This window comes from Alosa pseudoharengus, unplaced genomic scaffold (genome assembly GCF_046254945.1).
Source record: "Alosa pseudoharengus isolate Yale_2024_CS ecotype anadromous, Long Island Sound unplaced genomic scaffold, YU_APseudo_1.1 YU_APseudo_1.1_scf_12, whole genome shotgun sequence".
NCBI classification, from domain to species: Eukaryota; Metazoa; Chordata; class Actinopteri; order Clupeiformes; family Clupeidae; genus Alosa; species Alosa pseudoharengus.
This window is the reverse complement of record NW_027468587.1, coordinates 38,669,125-38,692,682: the sequence shown is the minus strand read 5'-3', so window position 1 is coordinate 38,692,682 and position 23,558 is coordinate 38,669,125. Positions and strand designations below refer to the sequence as shown.

Genomic DNA, 23,558 nt, shown 5'->3' with positions numbered 1-23,558 from the left:
ATACAACTAACACTATGACATGGTATACCCCCCAGCAATTAATATACAAGTGTGATTCGTTCAAAAAATTGGATCTACTTCATTGGTGTTCAAATAACAATGTTAACGGTCATTTTAAATTACGTAGGACAATGGGAAATACAACCAACCAAGCAGTGGAATAAGAAGTTATAATCCAAAACGTGTTTAAGCTGCTGAAAGTGAAGATGTATGAAAGATGAGCATGAAAGCACAATTCTTACAACAGGGTTGCGCCATTCAGTGGCAGCAACAGCTTCAAGTATCCTCTTCCCAGGTTGACCTCCAGTTGATCCTTGTTCCTCCTGAAGGTCAGGAACACTTCACAGAGTAGTGTGGTGTGCATCACAAATACTCCTAAAAGGAATCATAAAAGATAATTTTAAGGATACAATTTCAAAAGCAGTGTTATGCATGAACCAATTTCATTTCCTATTAACAGTGAATTGAAGACATTCCTGACATAATAACTTGATCTAGCTCTAGTTCAGACTCAGAATCAATTTAGGTCCAGCTTGTTAGTTGTGATTGAAATAGGTAACAGAATTTCCACAACAACTGGAGATGGTAGTGATGGAAAGCTGATTATGAAAGGGATTGTTAAAGGTTTATTTTAGGGCTGAATTGATTACTTGAGTAACTCAAAATTATTAAATTACAAAAAATGATTGATGAAAATGATCTGCCTCGAAGCTTCGCTTAATTTCCATCACTTGCGATGTGGCCTGCTCAGCTCAGGGGTTATTGTTTCACACGGACCGTTATTACCAACGCGCACACCACTTTCAGAAGTAAGTTGGCGTGATTACACCAAAGAAACCATCCGTAAAAGGCAGCAGATGTCCAAAGTTTTGAGATCATTTCAAATCTAGAAAAGACAAGGACGTCAAAACTGCATTGCGCTCTATTGTAGCCTGCTGTACTTTACTGCAGAAATTCTGTATTGACTTACGACATGAAAATACTTAAGTACTGCACTGTATTGTAGAATAACTGCACTGTGAAAACTGCAATTATTTTTTGTAAATGAGGTAATTTGGTAGGAAAGGTAGATGCTGCAGATGCACAAATATACATAAAATAAATAAATTTACTTTGAAGTGACTAGGGCTTTACAGCTTGACATTTATTGTGCATATTAATCAATTTGCAAAATATATTTTAAGAAATACATACATATTTTGTTATTCGATGAAATAATCACTAGCATACTCGATTCCAAAAAGACTCATAGCTGCAGTCCTAGTTTATTTGAAGAGAGAAACCAGAAGCACTCACTGTCTTTCTTCATTTAAGGCGAGACACTACAGGTGAATAGGGTAAAATGTTAAAATAATAGACATCACCATGAAACTTCCTCAGTTGATTACTTACACAAGTATGAACAAAAAATGTATTACAAGTTTTTGAAATTCGAATGTTTAATTATGCAAATTAGGCATTATCTCATTAAATATGTGCAAATTTGCATATATTTTCGGTAGATAGATCTGAACATATGATAAAGCCAGGTACAAAATTATTTTTTCATTTTGTTTGCATACAAGATAAAAATAAAATTACAGAGGGATTTCAGGATATCTGCTTTCATTACCTAGGAAATCAGAATATACTGTCCATAGCCTTAAAAAAACGATTTTTGCCATATATTTTTGAATAAAATGTCACATAAATCAGGCCAGAAATGATTTATTAACAAATCCCTCTGTAAATATCTTCAGAACACTGCTAAGTGTATATCTAGAAAGTTTGGTGTACATAGGCTGAGATGTTTCTACTGGAAAATGAGAAAAACTCAATTTGAGAAAACAGCCTTGGAACACAGCCAAGAGATTCCGTTCTCAGCCTAGACTCGCCTTTGAACTTTCGCTATTGTTTGCGGTTACAAAGGAAGTGTCCATATTTGGATAGCACAACGTCATGCAGGAAAAACAGAGCTTTCCAACGGTACTACACATGTTATGTTTTGTAGCACGGTCGCGGTAGAGCATGGAACGTTAGAAGACTAACTTTTGGTGAATTTAGGAGAAATATACAGGCGCGAGTAGACAAAATGTAATGAAATAAACACCTAAATGTGTAAATCGGGCTTTGTTGTTGTAGAAGTGTGAAAGAATACATGCTAATGTAGCAAATTAGCCCAAAATCTCAAAATTGACCAGTGCATGAAAAAACGATGTTTTCACCTGCCGTGTCTCGCCTTAACCCTTATAAGGTGTTCGGGTCTGTGGGACCCGTTTTTACTTTTTAGCTTAATAAAAATGATACAAATAATTATTTTTTTAAACTAAGATTCATTGGCCTTGGCTCATTTTCTATGAGGAACATAAATCAGAAAACATTTTCAATGAACCCCCCCTGCATACCCCCCCTTCACATTTATATTACACACAGGATGTTCGGGTCCACTGGACCCGGAACTAGTTAAAGTGTGGAAATCAGGTCCTGTGTGTGTGTGTGGGTTTTGTTGGTGAAATAGTTTCAAAGAAATGAGGATAACATTTCTGAAAATTCCAAGTCCGAGTCCGACACGGAGTTTGAAGAGGATAAGCATCAGCCAGCTCCGAAACGTAAAAGAGCCTCAGGACTAGCCCTTCAGCAGCCAGGACAAGCCTGCGAGCAGCCAGCCCCAGGACCATCCCATGAGCAGCCAGGACCAGCCGCAAGCAGCCAGGACCAGCCTGTGAGCAGCCGGGACCAGCCCGCAAGCAGCCAGCCCTAGGACCATCCCATGAGCAGCCAGGACCAGCTGCAAGCAGCCAGGACCAGCCTGTGAGCAGCCGGGACCAGCCCGCAAGCAGCCAGCCCCAGGACAATCCCGTGATCAGCCAGGACCAGCCCGCAAGCAGCAAACCCCAGGACCATCCCGTGAGCAGCCGGGACCAGCCCGCAAGCAGCTAGCCCCAGGACCATCCCGTGAGGAGCAAGGACCAGCCCGCAAGCAGCCAGCCCCAGGACCAACCTGTGAGCAGCTAGCTGTAGGACTACTCCATCAGCCTACATCGAAACGCAAGAGAACCTCAGGACCAGCCCGCCAGCAGCCAGGCCAGGACCGGTCAAATAAGCAGCAAGCCATAGGACCAGGTTGTCAGCCAGCTCCGAAACGCAAGCAAACCTCACGACCAGCCCACCAGCAGCCAGCCCCAGGACCAGCCGATGAGCAGCAAGCCGCAGGACCAGCCGTTGAGCAGCCAGCCATAGAACCAGCCATTGAGCAGCCGGACATTGGACTAGACCGCCAGCAGCTTGCAAAGGACAACATATGGATGTCAAAAAATGGTAGAATTGAAATGATCAAGAAATGAACCCCACTGCATGGCTGCCAATGTGATTTGGATGCTACCAGGACCTACACACTTGGCAGTCACTCATGCACAAGACATCAATTCTTTTTTTCCCCTTTTATGCCATCCCCTATCAAAAATACATATTAGACTCTGCCCCTCATGTGTGGTATAGTCTGGTATAAAATTGCCGTGTTCAATGGCTTCAATGTGTTGTTCAGACAGATGTTATTGAGTATGTTCCATTTCTGATGAAATTCAAATAAATAAAACTTGCTTCATTTGTACAATTGTTCATTATTTTCCAGTTATGCCTGTTTTATGATGCATTTCCTTATTTTGTTATATTTTAATACAAAAAAAAAACAAAAATGAGTGGCAATTCTATTCATAATTGTGATTTAACAAAGGTAAAGGCAACCCATTTAACATATGTGTTGTTTATATTACTTGCAATTGGGATGAAGTAACCATCTAGTGAGTATTTAAAAAAAAAAAAGTTTGATTATGTTGAATTAAAAGGCCTAAAATGCAATGGGTCCACCAGACCCAGCAGCACCTCCTGTGTAACAAAAAAACAAACACCCTATGAGGGTTAAAAAATATGAACTGAATGAGTCTCAATTGAAAAGAACTATGAAGGTTAATTTATGCATTTTCTAATCACATCACGACCTGAAGAGTGATTTCAAATGACATTCGCCGAACACAGGAGATGGACAAAGGAGATGCATGAAAGAGGCAAGTCATTTTCCTCACCTCTGGAATAAGAAAGATATTTACTGAACAAAATGGTTGTAATGCATTTGATGGTATTGCCTTCCATTGCTTAGGTGCTAGGTCAACCTAACCCACTTAGTTAGCAAACGCAGAGGAGTAGCCCGTTACAATTCAGCGAAATGTGGGGGTAAATTGAAGAGTTCAGTGCCATGTGAGCACTTCACTTATCAGATTATTTAACAGAATACTGCACATCTAAAAGTCGCGTGCTTGCCAACCAGCCGCTACTATAATAGCCCCAGCTACCAACAATCTGCGCAGACGTTGGTGGTGATAGACAAGACAGACAAGACACAGCATTTTTAGCGATACATAAGCGATATTTAGATTGATTTGTTTTTATATTAATATTAACTTTAGCTTAGAATAGAAGATAGGTAGAATAGATTTTGTATATATATTTGTTTGTTTATATTCACCATATTCACACGGCGGCCATCTTGTTTTGACGTCATGCTCAGGGTGGGAAGTTCGAGTTCTGTACGGTTGTGTTTGTATCAGTTACGAATATGCTGTGTGCCTGGGTGTAATTCCTACTACAAAAGACGGGAAAAAGACAAAACACGTTCGTTCCACCGGTTCCTGACAGACACCAGATTGAAGAGAGAGTGGATTTCAAAAATTAGAAGAGACATCGGTAAATTTTTCCAGGTAAGTGCATAATTATCTATATAGCCAACCGGTTAGCTTAACCTCAGGCTAATGTTAGTTATAAAGATAGCCACTGTGTAACGTTATCATGCTACTTGTTAGATCAAACGCAAACATGATGTCGTTTTGTTTATGTATGGTAACGTTACGATGATGCCTTGATAGAAATGCCACGTCTCAAGCAGTAAGCTTGTCTTTTGCTGACTTCAGGGAAAGCCCTGGTCACTGTATGTAGGCTAACTGCAGCTAACGGGCAGGCTGTTTGTTGTTCGTGGAGATTAACGTTACGTCCAACACAAAAGTTTGTGCCAAACATTTCACTGAGCAGTGTTTTGTGCACCATGATGAGGCTGGAAAAACGTGCCTCCTGCCAGGAAGTGTCCTGTTCGCTTGGACAAAAACGACTCATAAAAGACCAATGCGAATTAGAGGGAGAGAGGTCAGTTAGTGAAAATTGTTTCACACGTCTCCTAATGTCATGTTTAGCCTAGGTCTGTCACAAAGAGTTGATTTATTCAGTTGTGCAAGAACTAATGTTTTATTATTACATACACAGCAATGAACCTGCTGGAGAGACAGAAGATGCCAGTGTAAGCTTAGACCTGGCTGGAGTTGACACTGGGTAAGACACTTATAAAGTATATTTCCTATGTCCATCTTGCAAAATATCACACAGCTGCTGCATAAGACATAGGCTATGTGTAGCAGCAGGGTATAACATGTAATCTCCATTAATGAAACAAATTCACTGTAGTAGATTACATGGTATACTATACAACTTACGTGATACACATGCAGTTGGAACTGAACGTTTTTGATTTGTCATTGTCTCCTATAGTGCAGACCAAGTTGTTAAGCCAGCACCTCACTCTGACCATGACTATGCTGAACTCTCGGTCACTGGAAGAGCAGCTAGAAGCAGCACGGAAGGAGATCGCCCGCCTTACGCAGGAGAATACCATCCTCAAGGCATCCTGTTTCAGCTTGAAGCAAAAATGATTCAAAGTTCTTGACATTCTACACTGGATTTCGGGTGAATAATTATCAAACATGAAGTCTTTTTCTACAGTGTTGTTACTATAGTACTTTCTACAGTATTAGCAATACTTTGGACACAAAATCTCATACAGTAATTTATTTTCCTTGTGCATTAACATTGTGCTGATCTCTGTATTGTACAGTAAAAATAAAAGGCGTCGATTTTCTATTTTCTTCTATTCTATACTTATATATTTTTTATAGGACTGAGACACAGATCATTGTTCTTGTCCCTTCAGCCAACGGCAGAGGGCATGTTTTTTAGGCATGGAGTTATGTCAGTCATGACATTTCACATTCTTAACTGGAAATTAAATAAACTGAATAGATTCTAAAGCAACACAATGTAGTTATTTTACTTGTAATGCATTTAAACTTTGGCAAAATGTTGATGCTACATTAGCTTACAACATGGACATCAATAAGGTGAACACAGTAGCTACAGATGAAGAAATACATTTTTAATGATAAAGTTTATGTACATAACAATGGGGCTGTGGCCACTTAATAAGACAGCATCAAAGTGCACTCTCTCCAGATAGTAATCCTCCTGGCACATTACAAAAAAAAATTAAACCATTTTGCTCCTGTAAGAGCCATCTGTCCAATGACTTGTGAGTGATATTCATGGCCATGCTTGAAGGAGAAGGTTCTATCCACTGTTCTTCTCAGGTATGAGCAGTTTGAATCTCTTGGTTTGGGCATTTGATTTCAAGTAGGCCATGGCCATAATCTTTTTTTACTCAACTGTGACAACTGTAGGTCTTGTTGGATTTGACCTTGTTAATTTGTAAGAGTGACAGGTTTGGACCCTAGGCCTAATTCTCAAGAAGGGATGTGCCAAGTTTGGGGTATGCTAATTTGACATCATTAGCCTGTACCCTGTAAGCTGGCTCATTTTTAAACATACTGGGGTATGCCTTCGCCCTGACCCTGACAATATTGGCATTAGTCCCACCCTCCTCAACCCTGACTGAAAGCAGAACATAACTTGCATTAGTAGATAACTTCGCCTTTGTTAAATCTCTGCGAAAATAAGCCAATAAAATGAAAGGATAAACAGGGAGATAAATTAACCCTTAAAGGAGTGTGACGGGAATGTTGGGAAATTAACATTCTAAAGAATATCTGGGTTCATTGAATTCAACATAGAATTTTAGAACCTTCAATTGTTGCGGAACTTAGAATGTTCAAAAACCTACACCTTTAAGGGTTAAGCTACGACGTGGGTTGCACAAAAAAAAAACATAAACTATAGCCTAGTTTAGTTAGGAAGACAGCCTGACCGGCTAACAGAGTATTCTACTGTGATACAAGAAGAACATCTCGAATCTGTCGGCAGTTTAAGGCTAACGATAACACTTAGAAGCTACGTTACGTAGAGCTCAAAATTCAATAGTATGTGAAAAGGTCTCATGGCTACTAAAATCAGGCTGGTTTAAATGCAAGCCTGAGTTGTTCTGAACAGAAATGATAGACAAGGCCGTGCCTTAATACAGGTTTATCGGTGCAACCCAGTTAATAAAGTGGTATTAAGTTAGCAGTTAGCCTTATCGTCTTACCTTTAACATCGTGGATATAACGTTCAATCCAGTTGCTGTAGCCTATCCTTTTTTCTTAATTCATTTAGAGGTGCTGATCTGTTCATCTGTCCATGTTTCGATTTCTTGGCATGTCAAGGCTGGTAGATCGGTTACGTTTTTGGACCATCTTGCCATAATTGGGCTAATCACAAACACCGGACAGCTGACAGTTTTTGAGCTATTTGTTTGGACTCCCCCAGAGGATTCCCACCCTGAGCATGACGTCATAGAAAGATGGCCGCCGTGTGAATATGGTGAATTGTTAACTATTAATCACAGTGTAATCTTTGTTGTATATAGATAGAGTTTTAGATTAATTTAGATAAATTAGCGTATAGTATTAAATAGATAGATTAGATAGCGTTAAATAGTTTAAGCAATTGTTTCCTTCATTGAGCTGTTGAAAAGGTAAGTTTAAGTGTAATGATAGTGACTACAATGTTAAAAAGTCACTTTAGTGTGCTAACGTTAACGCTAGCATGCTAACATTATTAGCCAACGGCAACAACCTAGAACATTTGCTGCGCGAGCACCTTTGATCTCCATTGATAATGTCAACAACTTCACCTCTCGTTAACGTTATCCAATAACACGACATGTAGATAATGTCATGAATAACGTAAATGTTGTACATTTACGACGAATATGGGCTATTTTTTACCAACGCCATCAGCTATGGCAAACGTTAACTCGAAGTTGATTAGACTTAACGTTAGCTGCTAATATCTAACGTTAAAAGTTAACGTTACAGTCCACTAGCAATGCAACAAAGTTAACGTTACAGTCCACTAGCCAGGCGCGCGGGAACATATTTTTGACCAGGGGTGCTGAATAACAAAATAATGGATGTCCGACGATTTCTCCCCTAGCATGATATGATTCGAATTTAGACAGCTAAATACGCCATTTCAGTGCCGTGTATGAGTAGACCCTCTGGTAGACCTAAGAGCGAGAACAGCCACTTCCACTGCAACTATGCGCAGCACTTTCCACTCCGACTCATCAATAAAAACTATGCGCACACACACCAGACCCATAGAAGCGCACTTGACTTTACATCATTAAACTATTTCAGTATATTGCTTTTCTGATTGTCAAAACCACACCAGAGATGTTTGGCTTGAAAATATAATTAGGCTGCAATGACCTACAATGGCAAACAATTTCTGAGTAGCCTAACTTATGGCGTCTCCACTCCACAGCAAAAGTGTCCTAACCACCAATTACAGCGGTTTCTATCTGAGCGACTTCAATAGTGAAAGGATTTCAGTGTCATATTTCGGTGGCACTAGCTAAGCTGTCGTGGAACTCGAGATGACATGTCTACTGATTGGCAACAGGTCTCACCAACACGAAATTCGTGGATTTGGGCTAGATCAGCCACATTGTCTGACACTAACAGAAACTGAGCCGTACGTGAGGTCGTGGGCTTGCCAAAGACTAATTGCAAAAGATGCATCCTACCTCATCTGTTGTCGTTTGGTATTCGAAATTGGGCTTTTCACAATCCAACGATATATCCAAAGTGCGAACTAGTTGGTGATGGTATAGAAACTGGCAGTAGGCTATGCATGCTACACGGAGTTCTAAAAGGTGCATGGCCTAATAAGCAGGCAAGATATAACCCACGATCGCCATGGTTTCGTTATCAATTCGTGTTTGTGGTAATAATGACAGCAACAATAAAACCATCTTGATCATCATTTTTGACAGATCAGCCTCTGGATGTTCATATGCATAGTTAGCCTACCTTTAGTTTGCATTTACATTTTAAACACTGAATCTACTGTCTTTACTGCCGGGAGAGAAAAAAATCCTGTATTCTTTTCTGTAGCCTAATATTCTTTTCTCGAAGTCAACTAGCCTGCTTGCAACCAAAGATTCTAGAGCGCTACGCGCAAGATGGATTACTGGCTGGAAAATACGTTGGATATGTTGAAGTACGTTCTATGACTCTATGGGCGCCATTTTAATAAGCTCAGGTGTCGTCACAGATGCTGGCTACCGTGGGAATCCTATGGCGCTGATCCTAAAATGTTATCAATATTTGTTATTTAAAGCTGTATGTTGAAATTACGAGAAACCCAATAGACCACACCATGTCTAGACCAGTTAAATATATTGTATAAAGACAATGTCGAATTATTTCCGAGGGTAAATTAGGCTAGGGCACTGACATCTGTCCATCATCCACCAAAACTAAACTTAGGCTACTTGTTCAATAGGCCTATGTTTGGGATATAGCGTCGTTAATGTAATGTCGTTACTTTATTGGGAAACGAAGTAGGCCTAGTCTAAAGGTAAATTTAAATTTTATTAATTCGTTACAGTTACTGAATAACTGTAACGTCCATTCCTGCATTAGGCCTAGGCCTACTCACAATATCTGTATATAGCCTATTAACTTATTGTCTCCATGATTGCTTATTTAAAATATGGATTAGCCTTGATAGCCTAGGCTACTATTTCATAGAGATGTGCGCTGTGTAGGCTACAGCACACATTCTCTCTCCGCGCCTCTCTCCCTCAAACGGGTTCAACCTGCATCTCCCCTAAGCAAATCAAAACGGTGGCTTGTGCAATAACTGTTCATGCAGACTTCAACTGGCGCGGTAGCCTACACAACTTTGCAAAGTCAACTTGATTGTATCTATTTTGAACAAAGTTAGTATTAGGCTATAGCCTATTTATCACAACGTTGTCTGTCGCGTTGTCAATCGCAAACGCAAATTTATTCAAACGGCTAAGGAATTAACTGTAGGCCTATAGCTTAATTTGTGGAGGTCGAAGAGAAAGCATCTGTTTGACATATAGGCCTACGCGTAGCCACGGACGGGCCTAGGCCCGTCTACTTGTCAGTCTTGCCCGTCCGATTAGAGGGCTTTCCTTCGTTTACGCTCACCATCTAATTAAAAAGACGCGCATGCAAGACAACACTGCGCTGAAGCTCAAGAATCAGTCAAATCGCGAACAGCCACAGCTCCGCTTAATTGTCAGGTGTGATGAAATGCGTTCATATTCCACTTCTTATGTCCTAAACGTTGCATGCCTATGGAAAGGTTTTGTGGTCAGTGTTGCTTCAATTTGTTTTAATGTATGCGACGCACCGATGCTGGGTTCATCAGTTTTGCGCAAGTTTAAAATGTTTAGCCGACTGCCTAATTTGTCATTTTCGTTCTATAAGTTCCATTTTTCATGTCATGAATGTAACATGCCTATGATAAGGCTTTGCAGTTGTACAATATGGTCAACCTATTGTCTCAATTGTGATGTGACGTGCGCACCGATGCTGGGTTCATGCACTTGGTCAGCCTAGAACAGGAACATTTTGGAGAGGGAATGAGAGAATGAACGCACGCAAGAAACACTTTTTAATTAAACGTAGGCCTAATTTACAAAGACATCGTAAAACACTGAAAGTTAATATTTACACCACGGGTCTCACGTCGCTCTCAAGCTCAGTTGCGTGCTGCTTTTGAGCTTGCGAGAGGCTTAAGATGCACAATTGCGCACCCTATAGGCCTAATACAAAGTAAATAGGCCTAAAGCTTAATTAAATAAAGGCATGTGCTTACGCGGCCTATAAGTAAAAAAAAAAAAAAACCTTGCCATAATTTGAGGGTTTACAGTAGGCCTAGATGAGTAGGCCTAAATAATACGACTACAGCTATTTTATAAATCAAGCAAATTGTTTTCAATACTGCACAAATTAAGTTCAACGGTTAGATTTATCTGGACGTGTTTTAAGTTGGCTGCAGCCTGTAAATAGGCTAATGATTTTTGAAAACGAACTTCTGTGGTCATATACATTTTACATAGGCAAGCAGGACAATTTGGGAGTTTTTGACTGGTTGTGTTTAGCCTAGGCCTACCATTTGCATTTATTTAAGTTATGAACATCAGACGCTTGAGTAAAATCTCGACCTAGTGATTGATAGCCTATCTTATGCGCTGTGTTTAAGCAGGCCGTGAACAAAGGGTTAACTTTAGGGATGTCCGATATTGGCTTTTTTGCCGATATCCGATATGCCGATATTGTCCAACTCTCAAATTTCGATTCCGATATCAGCCGATACCGATGTCGATATGTGGGTTATTTTTCCTCAAAACTAATTTAGGTAACAGTACATATCTCCTGTTGTGGAATTAACACAACATGCTTAATGTTATTGTGATGCCCCACTGGATGCATTCTTGAATGCAACAAGGCTTTCCAAATGTTAACATTGTCTGTGCAAAATAAGAAAAATACTTCAACTTAATTTAGGGAAAAAGTGCCATGTTTATTTTTTATTTTTGTAATTGTCTCAAACAACAGTTTGGATTACACTCTCCCTGAGATAATATTGACAATGCCCACAACAAATAGGGCAAATTTGACTTCTTCACAAATGATAAAACATTGTACCTGAACAACTATGTGCAACATAGCAGAATGTAAAGCCAACTAAAATAACAGGCATAGTGTATGACAGGCTACCCTTTTTCTATGTTAAATGAGCCTGCATTTGTAGGATGCTTCATGAACTGTTTCTTTAACTAAAACTCAATCACCTTAATTGAATGAATGCACAAATATGAGTCAATTACAATGTGGCAAGCAACTATACTGCACAATTTTGAAAACATTTGTTTGAGCTACAAAAAAGGTTTGAGGTGAAGTACATAACGGGCCATACCCACAATCAGGCTTGGAATTTCACCATTTTAGGGGCAAGGCCACTTGGCCTTCAGTTGGGCTTATTTGGTGGGGGGCACAAAGGCCACATGTCAGGGCACCAAGGCCAAAGTTAACTATACAGTAGTAGGCTATAAAAATGATCAAAGTTGTATTCACTGCAGTAGACCTGCATCACTGTATACAAAAACATAAAACATGACATATTACATATAACTGTAAATCATCTGATCATCTAATATTTTCAGATATCTAGGCTATATTTAACATTTATTTTATATTTGGCCTGTTATGAAATCATGTATTGAACAATTTAAGCACAGCTCAGCTTTAAGAAACTCAAATAGCCTAGATGCATGCTTAGCATTTTGTGATCATTAAGGCTACTTTCACAAACTCTTACAGTCAGCTGTCCTCTGATTTACCGATATCTAGGCGACATTTGTAATATGTTTTGTATTTGGCCCGTTATGAAATAATGTGGAACAATTTAAACACAGTGTAAAACTTAAATCCCAAGTTTGGAGACATCCGTGTATGTTGAAATTTACTGCAAATTCAAAACGGGATTAGTCTGGAACGGCTAACTGTACAGGGGACTGCTTTACACCTTTCTGTTCGGTAAGGTCTGCTGTTTATTCTGATATATGGTTTGTCATATGTTAAACGAAGGGTTCGTGAAGTATTCCACCGAGATGAATGGGTAGGGAGATGGACGCAAAACCTTCAGTTATGATTGAATGATATTATTTACTTTTCTCGCCAACCGTTCACCACAGCAGTTAGCGGCTAACATCGTTTAAAAGCTGAGAAAAAGCTCTTTCATGTGATACTTGTGATGTCTGTGTGATGAGTAGGCTACTTCGCGAGTAGTTCAACTGAGAAGAATGGGTTAATTTGGACGCACTTTCTTGCGCTGTCACTTTCTCCACTGCGTAATTTGGCCATAGGCTAAATATATATCGCTATTAGTAGGACGCAAAGCAGAATATTTAAAGAAGGGGGCACCAAGGCCACCGTGGCCTGTAAACCTCTGATTTTCAAAGGGGCGTCACGGCCAACTCAAAGGGCTACGACGGCCACGGCCAATTCCAAACCACAGACATAATGTTGAAACAGAGCGAGCAAGTTTGTTACTGCAGCCATCCACGCTTGTTTGTATGCTTCAAGACGCAGCTTGATGAGGTCATCATCTGTGCGCCGGTAAACGCTTCAGGAGCGCATAGGCACTATTTGGGTGTAACGCAAGCATTATTTTATCGGTTTTAAGGCAAAAAAAATCCGATAACGATATTAACAGATATTAAATTTTTATGCTAATATCGGGCCGATAATATCGGTGGGCCGATATTATCGGACATCTCTAGTTAACTTATAGCCTAGGTAGAAAAATGGTGATAATATAACGTTAGCTAAGTTAGTTTGCCTGCTGATCTATCTTGCTCCGCTCTAGAATCTTTGCTTGCAACATCTCTCCTCAGCGAGTCACGTCACTTTCACTTCTATAGCTAGATTATAACGTTTAATCTTGACTATGGATAGCTATATTCAAAGCTATCCATAACCATTTTTGCTATTTGCCTATTTGCCAACAAATATAATGACAAACTGCGAATTTGTAAGCCTATTGACAAAAAGCAAGGGGTGCTGCAGCACCCTCAGCACCCACCTTCCCGCGCCCTTGCCACTAGCATTGCAACATAACACATGACATGTAAATAAATGTCATGAATATATAAGTCAAGTTAACTATTGAAGGCATAACGTTAAGTTACATTTCCGACGGGTATTTTGTGTATCAAGTTAATAGCACTACTAGAATTGAGACCTTGAATTTCCCCTTGGGATATAGAATGCTATGATTGGCTATTAGGCTACATTAACGTTAGCTGACGAACTTTAATCAAAACATGCTAACGTTATAGTTGGCCTACATGTACTACCTTATCATTAAAGAATAAATGTCCGTTAATACAGCGAAAATGCGCGAGGCATAAGCGGGCAACTTAGCCAGGAATCGTTTGATTCAAAGTTCGTGACAGTTTAGCTAACGTTAACGTTACAGCAGTTAACACCGCAGTCCAAGGTTTTTTCCCAAGGCAATTGTCGATAAAATATGACCGATTACATGTTTACAAATTTGTTCCGTTTGCTATACTACGGTATTACTATACCAATATTACTAGGAATATCATCCATAATATTGATATTTAGTACAATTTCTTTCTAAGAGAGAACGTTATTGAGTGATGTCAGCATGGCGCGATGCGTTCCTTACTAAATCCCCGGGAAACTGTCGAAACTAATGTTAGCCCATGCTCATCTGACGATACAAAAATTAATTTAAGACATTAAAAGGGAATTCGCTACGGGAAATCGACCCGTGGACATGTCGGTCCATTCTACATAATATTGTACCAAATACTGCGACTCAATCTTTTATATTACGCTTAGGAAACAATTCTGCTAACCTTGCTATGCCACGTGAAAATCCATCCACCACCAACAGCTAGTGATGTGCCCAATGAAGCGAGGCTTCGGAGCTTGTGTCGAGCAGAAAGGGGCGTGCCAGATGAAGCCCCGGTTCGAGGCTTGTGTCGTTTCCATAAAAATCACGTGACTGATGACAAACGAGGCCTCGGTTTGTGAGTGTGACGTCTGAAGCTTCGTTTGGGACACACACCCACGTGACTGCTTCAGAATCTGATTCAAAGGCTTTGAATTGCGCGAACCAGGGCACCCGCTCTAGTGTCGGAATGAGTTGTGTTGTATTGCAAGAGCCAGGCGAAATTTGTGGGTAGCCCTGATTTATATAGGATGCTTTCTCTGTTTGTGAATTTACGTTCTTTTCTTTCCGGAAAATGTCCATAATCCATAATATCATGCACATAGAAATAAAGAAATAGCCTAGGCCTAGCCTAAAGCTTTGCCATTTAGAACAATGACATTAAAACGTGTCTGCGTTGCAATCTTGTCTCAACTTCAATCATGTCATTTAAAAGCAATACAGGCTAATAATTTCTATGTAGGCCTAACAGGCTGACATAATATTTTCCTTTTATTGAAAGTTTGATTCATGAAACGTCAAACTATGTCAGGCCATGTAGGGTTTGGTTTAATTAGGCGCCTAGTCGTTTCCTTTTCACTCTCGTCCATAGCGTGTTGAGGTTGATAATACTTCGTTCTGGTTCAGAAGCTAAGTAGTGTCTACTGCGGTCGTTAAGTGGATGGGAGACCGATTGGATCGATCATTGACTGGGATAACATGATTTCACGCCTCCACGGAAACACCAATCTTCATGTGATAACGAGTGACGGGATTATGTTGCCTAATCGTATTTTATTGTATTGAATTGAAACAAACGCACATTTCTTGCAACACTTTTAATGTAATGAATGAGAACATTTCAAGCTTTGGCATTGTGTTGAACGTTGGATTCTTTTCACTACTCCGTGACTGCGGGGCTTTCTGCAAACCACCAGATGTCGCTGTGTTTTCCTTATCTTCCATGTTTCGAAGCTTTGACACATTACTCGGCACATTAGGGAAATGTGCCGAGTAGCGCTCGAGGCTTCATTTACCCATCACTACCAACAGCATCCTCATCCATCCAGCTGGCAAATCCGCGGCGCAGCATCTAAGTAAGCGCTGTGCCGCTCCCCCTCCGTTTTAAAGGCATTGAACCGGAAGTGAATTACAGGCAGCCTCTAGCTTTTAACCAATCTGAGCACAGTTGATTAAATACGTTGTTGGCATAGGCCTTATAAGAATGCATAGGCTTTTTTCGACGTGGAGGGACTTGGGCAATACCATTTTAATATATTACAAAACTAGAAATCACGTTATTTAATGTTAACACTTAAATTCATCCTAATTTCACTGTGTCATATTAAATGTAATTGTCAATCGTTGCCACACTATGCCATTGAAACTAATTTTGTGTTTGTTTTGTTTTTGTTTGTTTGTTTACCCTTCTATTTGCATGTATATGGGACACTGAAGACCATTTCAAGCTCACAGTAAAGGTATCAGCCTAATTTCTTTTTCAAAAGTGGCCAATACACACAAAAATGGCCTCTTATTGGAGTAAAAGAAGGCGAGTCTTGTCAAACGCAAGGGAGACAGAGAATGAGATTTGGCAGCAATGCCAAACAGTACAGAAAGGCATTAACAAAAGACTTCTGTCTGTCAACAAAGACTGGGGACAACTGTATAGCGATAGGACAGGAGATTGCACTGGTCCAAAACATTGTGAAATCATCTGGTTCAGTTTTTATAATCTACAGAACATTTAGCTACAGAGATTCACATTTCACTTATCCCTGCCCATCCTCACATAGGCTGTTTTCAGGTCCACACGCTAAAAGACAGTCTTGAAGTTGGGCACCTTGAGGATGTTCGAAGAAAATGTGTGCTTTTGCCAGACCAAGACTATTTTGTTGCCATCCCTCTTCTTCACCAATCCTAATTCCTAATCCTCAACAACCCCCAATTCATAATCCTGAAAAAAATCCTTAAAAAGAAAAAAAAAACATATAGCCTATAAAAATAACAAAAAATCCATCTATCTATCTATCTATCTATCTATCTATCTGACAAAATGCTGTGAATGCTCTGAGTAGTTCAGCTGAGTAGCGTCGTCTACTCTTCTTGCGAAGTGCTTTATTTTTCTTTATTTTTTTTTGTCTTTTATGTAAAGGTAACCCTGGGGAGGGGGCATCTGCCTCGAGCCCAGCAAGCCTTTGAAGATAGTTAGGCTTAGGTAGCTAATATGTTAGTTTATGATTAGTTACAGGCAGTTTACCTATCACTTAACATAGTGATCACTTGCAGCATATACACCAATAGTGACTTTGGTGTGTAGATTAAGACAGATAGATAGATACTTGTAATATAGGAAATTCTGGAAATATATTTCTAAGGGTTATTTTTCACACATTCAAAACTCATCAGAACTGTTGTTCTATTTCAAGTGTTTCATTCATTCAGAAATATTATTATTTTTCAAGTGTTTCATTCATTCACCTTATTATCAGATGGCACAGATGTGGAAGGTGGTCGAGTTCACGGACAAAGGCGCTGCCGTAGTGCCATCCAGCTGGCTCGAGGAGGCTGGGGAAAGCTGGAGGTGTTACTGGCCTGGCTCCTATGACCACTGGCGGCTCCAAAAAGCCGTTTTAAACCACCTTCCACCAGGTCAAAACTGGGATGTTTTTGATGACGTGAGGGTCTTGGTAGGCTGTGGTAAGGAAACATACTGCATTAAAACATTTCTTTAAGATTCAACTTGTTACATTGTCAACACATGTCATTCACTTTCAGCAACATATGGTAAGGCCAAAGACTATTTGGATAAGTGTTTGCAACCTGACTGTGCAACAACAGACATTCAGTCAGAGGCTGAGATTCCGGACAAGAGGAAAAGAAGGTAAAAAAAAATTCTGTCGTGTCTAAGCAAAACCGAAAATCTCACAAAATATATACAAAAAAAAAGTTTGTTCAGTGTGTTCTGTTTATATTTCTGGTGTTGCTGACCCACTACCATGACTGTTCCAAAGGGCAAACCCACGCTACAAGCAAGGTAGCAATCTTGAAAGGACGGGCTCATCAGCTACAGCCAGGAGTTGGATCTTGCCACGAGAGGCTATTGGAGGTGCGGATCTACAGCAATAACACATATTTCAGAATTAAACAAATATCTGATTGTCCATTTAGGCCAGTCTGAAATTCAACTGCCATTTCCTATGCTTCAAGGTGAGGACACTGATGAGGATGAGCCAACCCCTAGAAAAACGGCAAGGCCAGCGACTGACTTTGGGCCAGGTAGGATAGGCTAAACATTTGTGTGTTTACTGTTTAAGGCCATTTCTAGTAACACTCAAATGCTAACAGTACCATTATCTTATTCTGTATTAAAGTGTTTTTTCCTTTGCAGACATCAAATTAGTGGCGATTTGGGTCATCAACCACCCAAAGAGGTAATTTAGGCCTAACCCTTCCTACCCGTCCACTACTGAAACATTGACACCCTACGCCTGTATCTGTCAGTCTTTGCCCTCTAACACTCTACTCTTTTTCTTTTCTCTCAAACACCATGCAGACTCACATCAAGAAGGGCATTTTACACAAGGTAAATTTTACACAAACTCTTCCTTAGATACACTTTTGAAAAAAATCTAATCGATGCACCTTGTGATTTTCAAATATAGATGCACGTCAGCCACACCAACAGCTGTTGCGTGGTAAGTTAACCCTTAAAGGTGTAGGTTTTTGAACGTTCTAAGTTCCGCAACAATTGAAGGTTCTAAAATTCTATGTTGAATTCAATGAACCCAGATATTCTTTAGAACGTTCATTTCTCAACATTCCCGTCACACTGGTGTGACGGTACTCCTTTAAGGGTTAAGGAGACACAAACATTCATAGTCATATACATCAGAATGAGCTAAAATGTGAAAGTAGTAAGAAAACATATTTCTAATATTAAGTAACTTAAATTGACAGATATTGGATTAACAAAAGTGGTACAGCTGTTGTCGCAAGTGCTGGACGAAAACAGACAAATAAATCAGCAAGCTGGGGAGTGACATTAGGGCCCTAAGGAGAGAGACAGTGAGGCAGGCAACCCCTGAAGCTTCCCCGTCAAACATCAAACTGCCTCTCAACACAATAGAGGAGTTTGAACAGGCAGAAGCTCTCATCAAGGAAAACCCGCTCGAGAAGCAAAAAATGGTACTTAAATGAGCACTACCAAAAAACTTTAACTAACATTACATTACATCAATTTAAATTATTATGAACATACCTCTTCTTTCCAGCCATCCACTACACCACTCACAGTAATTGTAGGAATAATCCTTGAAAACAAAAGGAACACATTTCTCATTATGTGACACAGATGAGTTCGCTAATATGGTACATAATTATTCATGCAATGTTTCTTTTCATCTGTTTGTTTGTTGGTTCATTATGTCTTGTCAGATATCTACATTTACTCTTGTGGGTGGGCACACTGCTGAAGTGACCGTAAGGCGGATGCTGCAGAATGGCCTCACCAACAACCTGGCTAGCCTTTTCAACTGGGCAGGAAAAGGCCACAAGAAACCTTTTAAAGAAACAATGCTCAGTGATGTACTGTATGGTATGTTTGTCAAAAAATTTAATGTGTTACTATTACAAGTTTCCCTATCTAAAATGTAATAGGCTAGTGTAACTATTTCAATTACTTTAACAAAGTAATGTAACTAAAATAAGTTGGGACAAGTCAAAATGTCTACATCGAGAGATCATAGGCTTTCAGAAAATATGTAGTTTATGAGTATGTGTTCTTGGTTCATTCTTGATTCAAAAGTCTTTAATATAGGGGACAGATTATGTGTTTTTGACTTTTAGCCTTGAGGGAAAACAGCAAAACTCTAAAGACTAGACCCAGGAAGAACCGGAGCATGGGGTACTTTGCTTTATTTATTTAGAAACGGCCACATAGCACATTCGCGCTTTCCGTAAAACACGCAGCTGCATGAAATGTCTTACAACTTATCGCCACAAGGTGACAGTTTAAAGGGGTGGTTCAGGATTTTGGACATAAGACCTCATTTCCAAGTAAGCAAGTGTGATATTTATCAGTGGAGACCGTTTTCAACACGTTTCATCCAGTCCTTCTAATTGCAGAGTTCGCAGGTGCTAGGCTAGCGCAAGTCAACGGTATGTGCTAGCCTGCCACTAAAAACAGTCTTATCCACTCCACAGTACACCCGAGGCAAATAAATTATAACGCCAGACTATCGATGTAAATGTCTGTATTGATACTGTTATTTCTAACGTTATTCTATCCTTGCATTTCAACGATCGATCGCATTACATTTTGAGGGACTTGTTTCTTACCACGACGGAATTATACTTGCTCCGGTTAGTAGTACTGCGCCGAAAAGTAAACAGTAAAGCGTACTCCAATGGGGATACTTAGTAGTAGCCTTGGTAATATCAGTCCGCTGCTGAGATGCAAAATGACTACTACCAACTTCAGGGACCAAAGTATAACTATTGCAACGCGATGCGAGGGTAGTTGTATTTCTTACACTATTCTATCAACACAGACATTTACATCGATTGTCTGGAATTTGCCTCAGGTGTACTTTGGAGTGGGTAAGACTGTCTTTAGTGGCAGGCTAGCACATACCGTTGACTTGCGCTAGCCTAGCACCTGCGAACTCTGCAATTACAAGGACTGGATGAAACGTGTTGAAAACGGTCTCCACTGATAAATATCACACTTGCTTACTTGGAAATGAGGTCTTATGTCCAAAATCCTGAACCACCCCTTTAAGTCCGCTGTAGCATTGCCGGTAAACAGGGCAGCGGACTGCATTCAAAGGCGTTGCAAGTGGCATTGAGATACTGTAAGCAGAACGAAACTAAAGATCACCTTGTTGAAGTCACACAGTAGACTAGGCTAAATCAGAGCCTACTTTTGTTTTTATCAAGATGATGGCCTTTGGCGAACAGTTTAGGCCTACTCAAAATGAGTAAAACCAAATTTGGCAAAATCTCGCCAAAGCTGCATGCGAGCCACCAATTATAGCTTGACGAGCCGCGCAATGAGTAACACTGGGCTAGACTGTCAATACACAGCATTCTGACACCTGTTGAACTTGGCGGATTGCGCACCTGGGTGATTCTCCAACTATGGTACTTTTTCTGTCCTTGACATATATTTAAAAAAATAAAAAACATTTCTACTTTTTTATTTTTTTCACACTTACTACATATTTAGGGGAACCTAAAAATCATTGTTCAATTATGTTGTTTTTTATAAAATATAAGACATTTTATATGCGTTTTTTACTATTTTGCCTCTGTCCCTAGGCCAGACTTTGGGTCTTTGACCTTATCTCACTTAAAATCCAATACTGATATAATTTTAAATTCAAACAGAAAGTATGTGTTACCACCACGCCCGGGTGCGAGCGTGGCTCTGTAGCATTTATCCCAATCAATCTGTGATGGGATTGAAAAGTATACAACAAAACACGTGTCAATGGCTTCTCACGACTGTTTATTCTATGAAGACATGTTGATTTTCAAATGCACACATTGTTCCAGACGTATTCATTCAGCTACATGAAATCATTACCATAGCACCATGGGTCATTAACTTTTATGTACACTTGAACTGCATTTCAGATTTAGTAAAAAAATAAAGAAAATACATTGGATTTGTATTCACCTAGCATTAAACTATGAATAAGTATCCACATAGCATTACACTATAAAGAAGTATCCACATAGCATTAACTATGAAGCTTAGAAGCTTTCATGAACTCATATTTAACCTGTTCTAAGTGAATGTTCTTAAAGCATCTCATAACATAAACCCATTCACTTTAACCAAATACTTTCTAACGACCATTATTTCGTAACACTATCAGGTATTTTACAATTCAGTCACCACTTTATAAACACAACTGAACATGCATCTCATAATTACATCAATTTTGCCACGATATGCACGCACGTTTTTTGTAGCCTATGTGCACTCGTGTATAGAGCTAATCATCTCTCTAGTATCTAGCATTGACACTGTGAAGGCTTTAATAACACACTCCGTGTGAAAGTGCATTACATCATATCTTTTCTAACACATACTTAAACAAACTCCTAAACACATCTTTTGTACCTTAACCTACAAGCTATTTGACATAAAACATGCATTTTTACCAACCTGTGATGGGATTGAAAAGTATACAACAAAACACGTGTCAATGGCTTCTCACGACTGTTTATTCTATGATCGAGCCATTACCCACGTCGTAATCCCATCACTCTGGGAACGCCCTCTAGTGGTCTGGATACATCTCGGTTTATTGTATTCACAATGACAGAAAGAAAATGAACTAATGAAAGGTAAAATGTTTTAAAACAATTAGTTTCTTTTTAGACAACTTTGCTATTACTTTGTAACATTTTATAAAATGTAAATACTAAGAAAATAAATGAATTTAATTAACTGTTATGTGAATCTTTGTGTTGTGCGTGTGACGTGCATGTATGTAAGATCAGAGTGTTGTGTGCTAAGGCAACCCTTTACACTCTCCCCCACTTAAGAGCTGTCTCCTGACAGTTTTCTCTCTATTCCCCTACTTTTTGTCTGCTGGTTTCTAAATTCTACATGCTTCCCTACTTTTTGTCTGCTGGTTTCTAAATTCTACATGCTTCCCTACTCTTACCCTCAATAACTGTAGTAGCTGTAGCTATTACTGGGATGCTGGGACGGTACACTACAAGCACAATACATTGGTGGGATATAGTATGGTGTGAAACCATGTACCACAGGGAAAGGGTAGTCAGGAGTGGACATAAGAGCATTGGCTTCAGCCCTACATGGTCTGTATACTGGTTGGCCTAGGTTGTCGTATGTCAACATTTCCTTAGGTCGCACGACCCTACTTGATCTTCTCACTCTCTCTCTTTGATCTACATCATCGTCTCCATCAGTCTCTTCTTGTCTTCCTTCATTGGATGCTCTTTCCCCTTCCCCTATCTCCAAGTCCTTTACAGCAGGCACTACTTCATGATCTGGTCTGTCAAGTTCATCACTCTCTGATGTTGGCTGTTCTTGGAGAGCCGTAGTGGGACAAAACTCACTGGCAGTTGGGCGAAGCACTGGTCGAACAACTGGAGCTTGAGGCAATCTGTCACCGTGGAATGGCCCTCTTCTGAGACTGTAATATGGCACTTCATCCAAGGGGCCTGGACCGTAAGTGAGATCTTCCTCATCTGAACTGTCTGTCCCAGGTTCTACAGTGTCTCGAACTGGCTGTCTCTTGTGTCTTTCTTTTGCAGGCAATCTTTGTTCAGAAAGTTCATTCTCAAGGGGCAGATCATTGACTGGTAACAGGAGGTTGTGATGCAGTACCCGGAGAGACTTGCTTCCTGTTTCTGGCTGCACTTTATAAACTGGTCCATCTCCAATCCGTTCCACAACACGGTGCACCATCTTCTCCCAATAAGCGCGTAGTTTCCCTGGACCTCCTCTTTCAGAGAGGTTCCTTACGAGAACTCTGTCGCCTGCTTGGAGTGTAGAGCCTCTCAATGTCTTGTCGTAGTGCTTCTTACCCTTGGCTGAAGACTTCTGACTGTTTTGGGCTGCGATTTGGTAAGCTTCTCGCATTCGGGTAGCCCACTTCTCAGCAAAACTCTTGCAGTCAGATGCCCCTGTATCAGCTTTGCGGCCAAACAACAAGTCAATTGGCAGTCTCGGTGCTCTCCCATAAAGAAGAAAAAATGGAGAATAGCCGGTGGCTTCATGCCTAGTGCAGTTGTAGGCGTGCACGATTTGAGGCAGATGTTCCTTCCAGTCATTCTTTTTTTCTTCATGCAGAGTTCGCAACATCTGAAGAAGCGTCCTATTCACCCTTTCCACCGGGTTCCCCTGCGGGTGATATGGGGTGGTTCGTGAGTGAGAAATTCCGGATAGTTGTTGTAATCTTCGGAAAAGGTTATTTTCAAACTCACGACCTTGATCG

The 23,558-nt window shown here is 40.1% G+C and overlaps 1 long non-coding RNA gene across 1 annotated transcript; it reads right to left on the bottom strand.

Annotated features, from left to right (window-relative positions):
* Positions 1-630: 630 nt before the first annotated feature.
* LOC143119607 (uncharacterized) lies at positions 631-18,941 on the bottom strand. Its single transcript, XR_012986309.1, has 3 exons — positions 18,839-18,941; positions 17,059-17,272; positions 631-886 (listed from the first exon to the last, which is right to left on the bottom strand). It is a non-coding gene; the product is annotated as an uncharacterized LOC143119607 (long non-coding RNA).
* Positions 18,942-23,558: the final 4,617 nt, after the last annotated feature.